The sequence below is a fragment of the Alosa sapidissima genome, chromosome 3, assembly GCF_018492685.1.
Source record: "Alosa sapidissima isolate fAloSap1 chromosome 3, fAloSap1.pri, whole genome shotgun sequence".
NCBI lineage: Eukaryota > Metazoa > Chordata > Actinopteri > Clupeiformes > Clupeidae > Alosa > Alosa sapidissima.
The window spans coordinates 17,730,199-17,740,783 of NC_055959.1; the positions used below are offsets into that span (position 1 = coordinate 17,730,199).

Consider the following 10,585-nt stretch of genomic DNA (forward strand, 5'->3'; position numbering starts at 1 on the left):
CACTAATTTATCAATATTAACTTTGAAGGTTAGCTTTTCATCAATCCACAGACCAAGATATTTACACAGTGGTGGAGGAAGTACTGAATCTCAGTACTTAAGTAAAAGTACAAATACACAGAGAAATATTTACTTTAGTAAAAGTAAAAGTACCACGATGACAACCCTACTTAAGTAAAAGTAAAAAGTACCTGCTTTTAAATGTACTTTAAGTATTAAAAGTAAAAGTATTTGCATAATGATTTATTCTCTTAATATCTATATTCTAAAAGAAAGATTAGTATGGGCTGTGGCATTTTAATTAAGCTAGTTTTAGGTTATACTGGACTAGATTTAAGCTAATGCAATTGTGCTTACCATCTGTGGCCCAGTTTACATTCTGACATTCTCTGAAAATTCTAGAGACTGTAATTCTGGTTATCTACTAGGGTGATCTGCTGAGTAAAATATCATTCAGCAAAACACGAGAGCCTGAAGTTTAACGGGGTAGACAAGGAAAACGTCGGGTGGATTGTAATGCCAATTCTGCTGATTGAACAGAAAAGTTGCTGAGAAAGGTGTTATGATTAGGTTCAGTTTCACTTGCGCAGACGCACATAGACATTGAATGAGCGCTCACATTTCTACCCCCCAATTGTAGGCTATGCCTCTTTATTTGATCACACACAATTAAGAAATATTTCCTAATCTGGAAAATGGTACGTTTTTTTTCGGCCAGCGGTTCTATAATAGTCTACCATTCATTTGTGCCGCAAATGATCAGACGTGTGACAGAAGCATGGACATAGCCTGTAACTTCGCTGATCTGCGGATAGCAATCTCATCGCAGAGGAGGCCCTAACGCTTCAGATAACAGACAGAAAAAGGCACAGAACACAGTTGCATGTCCAGTGTAGCCATGGGTCTGGTGAATATAGCCTACCGAATGCAGATGGCTACAAGCTCACGCTTTGCCTGGTCTAGATTAGAAGCTTATGTTTTAAAGATTTAGAAGCTGGGCACGTAGCGCTTCAGAATCTTTGGTAGCAACCCCGCACCCTGGTAAAACAAACGTGTTTGTCAGAGAGAGAAAAAAATCTGTTCATAAAATGTATCGTAAAAAGGAAAGATGGTGTTGTAGAAATGTAGCGGAGTAAAAGTACAGATAATTGCTGTAAAATGTAACGAAGTAAAGTCAAAAGTATGCACTATAAATTCTACTTAAGTAAAGTACAAATACGTGGAAAATTTACTTAAGTACAGTAACGAAGTATTTGTACTTCGTTACATTCCACCACTGTATTTACATGATGAAACATTTTCAACACACTTCCCATCCAGTGTGGAAATGGCTAGGGCGGTTGATGCGGGTACTGTGTGAAACTTTGTGAACTGCATCACCTTAGTTTTACCAGTGTTTAATACCAGTCCAAGTTCAATGAAGGTGGCCTGTAATAAATTAAAAGACTGCTGTAATGATTGATAAGCTTGAGCTAGGGCGGGGGTGGAACAATATAGAACTGTGTCATCTGCATAGAGGTGTATTTTGCCATTATCTGCAACAGAGTCAATGGTGTTTATTTAAAGGTAAATAGGACCAGACCAAGGATAGACCCTTGAGGGACACCTCGCCGGATCCCAGTGGGGCAGAGCTATGCCCATCGACAGCTACAGTTTGAGTTCTGTTGGCAAGATAGTTTCTGAACCAATCAACTACCTTAGTGCCCAAGCCAATGTCCCGGAGCCTCTTGAGCAGGAGACAGTGATCAATAATGTCAAAGGCCTTTGACAAGTTGATGAACAGGGCAGCACAGCTTATCTTATTGTCAAGGTCACAGATGATGTCATCAAGCACCTTGGTAGCTGCAGTAATGGTGCTATGCTTGGCCCTAAAGCCTGACTGTGCCGGGCAAAGTATGTTATGATTTTGCAGGAAGCCCTTAAGTTGGGTATTTACTAAAGACTCTAGGACCTTTGAAAGTATAGACAATTTAGAGATTTGGCGGTAATTGTCAAGAATGGAGGGATCCCCCTTTCAGCAGGGGCAGCACATGGGCTGATTTCCAAACATCTGGTAAGTCATTTGAAGACAGGGACAAGTAAAAAATGTATGTAAAAGGTTTCACTATGATATGTGCTGATAGTTTCAGTGAAACAGGGTCTAGGCCATCTGATCTATTAAAATCAGACAGGGCCAGCTGATTTCCTTGTGTCAATTTCCTTAAGAGCCTTAAACACATGCAGATGAGGGAATTAATTCAAAGTCGAATCCCTCATTGACCAGAGAAGCAGGTGAATTGCTTGGAGTGGTGAGGAGACAGGACTGTGTGAGACCTCTTCAGGATATGATTGTTCAAATATGTTCCCTGCCTTAATGAAATGGTCATTGAAAGCATTAACAATATCATTCTTGTTTGAGATCTGTTGCTACTTTACTTGTTTAAAGCAGCGTTGTGGAGTTTATGGTCTAAAACTAGCAAGCAAGCTTTCACGTGCATAAAGTGTCAGATAAAAGCCTACTTGGCATTGATAAAAAAAAACATGCTTATATGCTGACTGACAACTTTTGCAGTCAAGCCTGCTTGATAATTATTATTTTTTTAAAAACATGCTTATATGCTGACTGAAGGCTTTAAGAACGAGGCCAGAAGCCGACTGCTGCATGTAATCACAGTCATAAGGATCCTACACCATTTGAGACGCATGTCTCTCTCTCTCTGTCTCTCTCTCTCACATTCACACTTCAGGTGATACTTCCTCTTTCTATACTGTACGTTTATGTTTTAGTCTTTTGCTAAGGTGTTCTCAAAAAGTCTTCATTACAGGAAGATAAGTCACTTGGCTGTTTCTGAAAGGTAGGCCTTCATTTTCAGCATAAACAGTGGTACTTCCTCGGTTAATTTTACATTTGATTCTAATTTAATTTATTTAGTAAATTTAATTTAATTCTGAACTTGTTGGAACAATTAGGAGAACCTGACAGTTTTCTCTTATAGATGGTAATTCACTTGCAAATATACAACAAGCTGGATTTCGTAATGCTTTTATCAGTAATTCCAATTTAGCTGATGACCTACTTTTTTTCATGTAATTATAGCTATGATAGAAACACTGAGAGCATCTTAGACGTAGGTTTAATATTTCACTATACAGTGATTCAATCATGATGCGCGACAGGAATTCATGATGCTTCTACCATTAATTCAATCAATAAATCATGTATGATACAATAATAGTTAAGCATTATTAGTAGAATAAAAATTGTAACCTCACTATAAAGTATTACTAATTTACTATATAGTATTATGTAAGTATATTGGATTCCAATATCACTCAACAACAACAAATAATCCTGAAAAGCTCTTCACATTTTTATGGCAGTGAAGTATACATGCAGAACACATATTTTACATTTTACATATTACATTCATCCAACAGTGTATTGGAGTCACCTTAGGAAAAAAGCTATCACAGTATTAGCCTGGTAAACAAAACTCATTCACGAAATGAAGAGAGTCTGGTCACTCACGATTGAGATTCCTTTCCAACATTTACATCGTAACGGGTGTTAACTTTGGTTAGGCTGAACCAATGATTTCAATCACATTATTCAGGGATTTGTAATGTTACTTCCTACTACCTAAACTTTACAAACTGACACTAAACCACATTTATGGCAGCATTGGCAATCAGGAAACAATGCATGTGTGCCTACCTCTAAATAAATGTAATTCTTCCGACTGCAATTTCTGATGTTTTCAGGCGTTGCTGCTGCAGTTTACCAAAGCCACTTTCGATTTGGAAACTCTACAGTCATGCCCTCTCGTTGCTGATTGGGCAGGTAATCTGCCGACCAATGGAAACATTACTGAACAACATTCCAGACTAGTATCTCCCTAAAAGGAGATACAGTATAGGTAGGAGTGACCAGGCTGTAACAGTATAATAGTACCGACAAATTAACTTTCTTTCAGATTTGGCCATGGGTCTTTTAGCCATCACCTGTCTGTTGGCTTTCCAACTGGCCTTCATACCCCAAACTATCCAGTCATGCACCAGAGGCTCCCCCCGTGAGTGCAAAGAGGCCGAGTTTGCTCCAGGATCCAACCTGGCCGGTGAAGGCTTCGACATCACCAAGATGCAGCGCAAGGGAGCCTTTGTCATCGACATGAACCTATGGAGACGTGAAAACAACACCTGCATGCTGTGCAGGAACCCGTATCAAGAGGGCAAGATGCAGAAAGTCCCAGCAGCTGTGGTGGACTGGAGACCCAATCAGAAATGCAGCATGAAGGTGGCCAGCTCACTGTACCAGTCCAGTGAGTCCCTGGTCAGTTCCAGTGCGTCCAGTGTGGAGAACAACTGGAAAGCTGATTTAGGAGTAAAGACCAAAAAGGGGGATGGCTCATTGATGCTGGCAGGGACCCAGTCAAAATTGGCTGAGTACTCAATGGACAAAACGAAGAGAGACAAGTTTACCTTCTTGAGCCATAAAATGGTCTGTAGTTACTACAGGTATGGCAAGGCCTTTTAGAAGCTTACATTAGATGTAGTGCCCTAATTTAAATTATGGGTAAAGTGTACATTTTAAATAACTAAATTGCATTTAATAATGAGGCAAAATCTAATTGCTGATTTAATACAAGCACAATTCTAAGCACAAACTGCACTTTGCTCATCATTTTAATTTGGGACTGTAGCGTTTAAAGCGTTTTACAAATACAACATGTTTTACTGCAACTGCAGTGCAGAGTATTTGTGCTTGTGCTGGTGACAGAGAGAATAACCGAATAAACTGATTTTACATGTCATTGTGGTTAAATATGAGCAGTGGCGATTCTAGAAACATGTTGATGGGGTGGCCGTGCTGGGGCACAGACTCAGGTGGTACATTAACATAACGTGAAAAGTAAAATACATATTAAAGCTTTTGATTCAATGCTAAATTATGCATTATTAATAACTAAGCTGTTTATTTTATGATGAAATGAAAATGAGCTATTTCACATGATTTAACAACTGAAGCACATAATTGGTAGATGCAGTGCAACAAGAAAGAAAGTATTTTCAAGTAAAGCAGTAGCCAATTAGAATGAAGTTTTCCATCATATGTCGGCTAGATGTGCGGACAGAACAACATACTGTACAATGGAAAAAATTGGTTCTTGAGCCCAGACTGGACATAGCATTGCAATACGTACCTATAAATATAGCCTAAATTATTTGGCAAACATCAAATCCATGTAAAACACTTGGCTAAGAAAACAATTTTACTTTTTGTGCTGACATGCCCAACTATCACATCTCTGGTGGGGTGGCCTAAATTCTGGGGGTGGCCTGTGCCCCGTATCTGGCTCTGCCCCTAAACATGAGTGTTTTTTTGAGCATAATTGAGCAAAGCTAATATCATACCAGGATTAAACTTAACTTGACTCTTAACCTCTTACTCACACTCCTCTTACTCACACTTTCCAATATACAGCTACAAGGTTTCCAACCAGCCCACCCTTCATCCTGAGTTTCAGCGTGCCATTAATCAACTTCCAAAGAAGTACACCAGTGAGAACAAGCAACGCTTCTACAAGTTTATCAATGACTTTGGCACTCATTACATGACAAAGGTAAGCATGGAGAACAGATAATCCATGTCACATGGAGAACTGAAGTTCCTTCGTTACTTCGTTAGCCGAGCCTCGCAAACTCATGGCAATCAAGTTTTCCCGTCTGGCTACCACAACAAAACCACTTTAACAACACTGACGGGCTATAAGAGATGATCCTTTAGGGTTTTTTTTTTTCTGAGCTCTTGATTTTAGTTTGTTTTGTGCTCCCATGCCATATGTTTGCATTCACTTTTTTGTCTGAGTCGGTGTAATACTTTTGACACAAAACTATTGGGACATTAAACGTTATTTCAAGGAAACAATTGCAAGAGAATGTAAATTACCTAAAAAATATTTTTTTATCTGCCATGGCACTTTGTGGGCTTCATAATTGACATATTTTATTGGGATGAAAAACATTGAGCACTGACTTAAGAAGCTGTTGATCATAATTTTGTGTAGGATAGATGGTTTTCATATGACATTTCTTTAATACAAAAAGTGTGGCTCATTAATGTAAGTTCATATTAGATTAGATTAGATTCAACTTTATTGTCATTGTGCAGAGTACAAGTACAGAGACAAGTACAGTTTGTGTCCAAAAAAGCAGAAAAAGTGCAATGTGATATACAAAGTAGGTGGTGCATAGACAGGACAAAAGATATAGTGCAGTGTACAGGGGGGATGTCCGCCTCCTTGTTGTCCCTGTCAAGGCTGCCATGGTCGTGGATATGTTCTACAATTAGGTAGTCAACACAAAGCACTTTTGGGCAGTTGAAACTCTTTCCTGTAATATTGGAAAATTGTCTAATTAGTTTATAGGTAAGGGATAATGTATAGAACGCCAGTCATTATCGGAAAATAAGTCCCGACAGGGTGAACAGGACCCCGACGCGTCAGTGGAGGGGTCTTGTTTCGTCCTGAAGGGACTTATTTTCCAATAATGACTTTGTTCTATACATTATCCCGCTTATTACATGGCTACTTGCCAAAATGAGAAAATTAACTTTAAATGTATTTGTTACCGTTTCATCGTGGCTTTCGCAGAAACAAATAGTTCGCAGCACACGCTGAACCCATTTTCCTTGAAAGTGGTCTGTTATCGAGTAATAATAGACCACCGAACGTTGGGAAGGCCCATTCAAGTGAATGAAGCATTCATTATGAAGAGCCGTGTAACAAAAGTTAACACTCAACAACAGACTTTTAATAACAGTTTTCTTCATCTATTTAAAAAAAACTCCAAAGATGAGCAGGAGAACCAAATATCATCAAGTGATAATGCACTATAAATCAATAAATCATCAAAGAGATGAAGATATCATCAAAATATAGTTTGCCATTTCTTTTTAACTAAATAAGTATGCACAGACACACAGTATAGAGAAATAATCTAGGATTTCATGGGTCATATTACTCTGTCTCAGTGCAAAAAGAAGTTAGAACACAAATCTCATCAAAATTTCAGTTGCACACTTTACCTATGTTTGCCTTCAGGTGACTCTGGGCGGGATGGTGCAGTCAGTGACCAGCATCAGGCAGTGCATGGCCTCTTTACAGGGCCTGAGCTCAGAAGAGATCAAGATGTGTCTCAATGTGGAGGCCAAAGCCAGTGTTACAGGCAAAGGCAATGGAGGGGCCGAGATGAGCCACTGTCAGGAGGCGAAAGACAAGACAGGAGGCAAAAACAGCTTCTCCAACAGCTTCAGTGACAGGTGAGCTTCGAAGTTTGTGAGTATATGCCTGTCTGCTATAGTTGTGGTTCACTGTGATATCTGAAGATTACCATCTAAAATTTCACAACCTTTTTGAGTCTGCTTGAGGTTGAAGAGTTCCCTTGGCTCCATGGGGGTGTTAATTGTCATTGGTGCACTGTAAATGAATAAAATCAAATGTTGTCTTTTTTTCTCATTCATCCTGACAGGTTTACAGAGATTTTTGGTGGCCACACCACTGAGCCTGAGCTCCTCTTCTCTGCAGACAAAGACCCGGCCGCCTTCAAGGAGTGGCTCTCCTCCCTGCCACTCAACCCAGACGTGATCTCCTATTCACTGGATCCCCTCCATGAGTTGCTGAGCCCCAAGCTTCCAGTGCGAAAAGAATTACGCAAAGCAATTAAGCATTACATTTTAGAGAGTGGACTCTGGCAGAACTGCTCTGAGCCCTGCAAGTCTGGTGTCAAAAGAAACCCAAAGGAGCCCTGTGTCTGCAGTTGCCATGGTGATCCTGGTGTAGGTACTAACTGTTGTCCTGTTAAACGCGGTCTCGCTCGGGTGATTATCACTGCAGTGAGGGCCTCTGGGTTGTGGGGCGACACCATCACAGCTACAGATGCTTATGTGAAAGTCTTCAACTCTCAGAACATGCAACTGGCACGAACCCCTGTGATTTGGAACAACAACTCACCTCAGTGGAACATGCCCTTTGATATCGGTGATGTCATCCTCTCTCAGACCAGCACGGTGAAGTTCGAGGTGTGGGACGAGGACAGCAAGTGGGATGACGACCTGCTCGGAACTTGCACAGTGAACCTCAAGGAAGGAACAAAGGATGATGCGTGTAGCCTGAACCACGGAATGTTCTTCTACAAACTCCAGGTGGTCTGTGGTCCAAGCCTGAGTGGCCCATCCTGCTCTGAGTACGTGAGCTCTCCCATGAACAGTCACCTGGAGAGGCTGTACGTGTCTCGTCATGCCCGACCCATACCGAAGGACATGCTCGTGAAGATGGGAGTGTTTGGGAATTAACATCCTTTCATGATTAACCGGAGAGAGGACCCAAATGCACAAGGAACAGGAGACTTAATTAATGACAAAATAATTGGGGGGGGGGGGGGGGGGGCAGTTATAATTGTTGTATAATGTGCACACATGTGCGTGCGTAACAATATATTTTAAAACCTTGTTTATTTCTTGAGTATTTTTACTATGTATTATGTACAGCACTTTATTATGCAGCATTATTCTAAAAATAGAATTCTAGATTATACCTAATTAGATTATACCTAATTTAGATTATACCTAATTAGACACTGCAGTCCCTTTAACTGGCCTGGTGTGGCTACAGGCTTGGATAAATAAATTAGGGTTAGAAGTTAGGGTTAGGATTCATGTGTCATGACAGTGTCATGTGTTCATGACACTGTCATGTCACTCTTATGTCGATACTGTCAAGTAAAATGTTACCGGACATTGTTCTTTTATTGCTATCTTTGGTGAGGCATTACTGTTATCTTTGGGTGATCTTAGGTACACAAACTCTGTTACTGTGTATTGTAAAGTGAAATTGATTATGTAATAAACATAATTGCCAAAAAACATTCTTTATTGGCTCTTTTCTCATGATGGTCCCGCGCATGCTCTGAATACCCTAAACTTTAAAGGAAAAAAACAGGCTGATTTTGTAACTGTGCTTTTATCTTCATTTTCAAAACTTACATATTCAATTTGCTTTGCTCTGATTAGTTATTGCTGATTGTTATGGCTCCATTGATTCAGATTGTAGCACAATTACTGAGAGCAGCATTGTGAAACTAATGGAGCGCCAGACCGGAGAGGATAGAGATTGGGGAGTTCGTTGGCCCAATATGTGTGGGTGTGATAAATTGATGACCAACACAGAGGGGCATGGAAGTGTTCAGCTGTTGCCCCTTAAAACTGCAGTTGGCAAGATTTTTTTGATCACATTCACTGAAACCGACACTGTGCTCCGATAGAACAACATAAATCAGCCGGTTTTAGAAAAAAAACACACTTCTACCTCCACTATTTGTTTTGCAAAAATCCACAGCTCCCGGTTCTTCTGGTCCAATCAGAGCAGGGCTGTGTGAGATCTGACTGTCAATCACAGTCTGGTACGTTCTGACGAGCACAAACTCGATGAGAGGGTGCTTGGTGGTAGTGGGGGAGGGTCATGAGAGTTGTAAACATCCAACATTTTGGCCCTTCAATCTGTTAAGACTTGCCAACTGCAGCTTTAATGATGCTGAAATCAGGGGCGCCCACAAGAGGTGGCCATGGCTACCCCAATATAAACTCAGGCCACAGTCTGGGGTCTTCTTAATCATGTTTTTCATTTCATGATCCACCTAAAGCATGTGACAGGTCTGGACTAACCCTAGGCAGGCCATTCTAGTATCTGGACTCTTACTATAAAGCCATACTGTGTATTCAAAATATTCAAGGTCTTCCCTGAAGAAGACATTTTCTGGTGGCAACATGTGTTGATCAAAGCCTGTATTTATCAGTCAGCATTAATCGTGCCTTACCAGTTGTAAAAGCTGCCCCTGCTGTAAGGACTAACACACTCCCATACCATCATAGATGTTGGCTTTTGAACTGTGCACTAATAACAAGTAGGATGGTCCCTCTCCTCTTTAGTCCGGAGGATGCAGAGTCCGCGGTTTCCAAAAAGAAATTCAAGAAGTTCAGGTATTGTTCGTTTTCCTGAGCCCATACAATAATTTTCTTTACAGAAACAGGTATGTTTTTAATGCAATGCCATCGGAGGCTCTGAATACCAGACATGGCCATCCCAATGTTGATTTTCAGCCCTGTCCCTTGTTTATAAAGATTTCTCTGGGTTCTCTGAATATTTGGATGATATTATCTGGATAATTAAATCCACAAATCCTTCGCAATTTCACATTAAGGAACATTAGTTATATTGTTACATTATAGCTCTTTTTACACCCAATCATCGTGCTGGTTAAACTAATTAGATGTGAAATGTTCCTCCTTATGATTTTTTTTAGCTTTATACAACCCTTTTCCAGCCTTTTGTTGCCACCATCCCAATGAATCTTGCTTTTCCCTTCTGTTCATACTGTTTTACAGAGGCTTTATATGATTTGCCTGGAAAGTCACCAACATCTTCAAATTAATATTCATCTAAATTAAATTGGTCAATTTGTGTGTTATCAGTCGCAGTTCATCCCGAATGACCCTATACACAGGTTCACTTGCATGCAACAGCACCCAATGACCTAAGCAGATTTTCTAAAA

At 40.2% G+C, this 10,585-nt stretch overlaps 1 pseudogene; it reads left to right on the forward strand.

Moving 5' to 3' along the window:
- Positions 1-2,816: 2,816 nt before the first annotated feature.
- On the forward strand, positions 2,817-8,901 carry LOC121704788 (annotated as a pseudogene).
- The last annotated feature ends 1,684 nt before the right edge of the window (positions 8,902-10,585 follow it).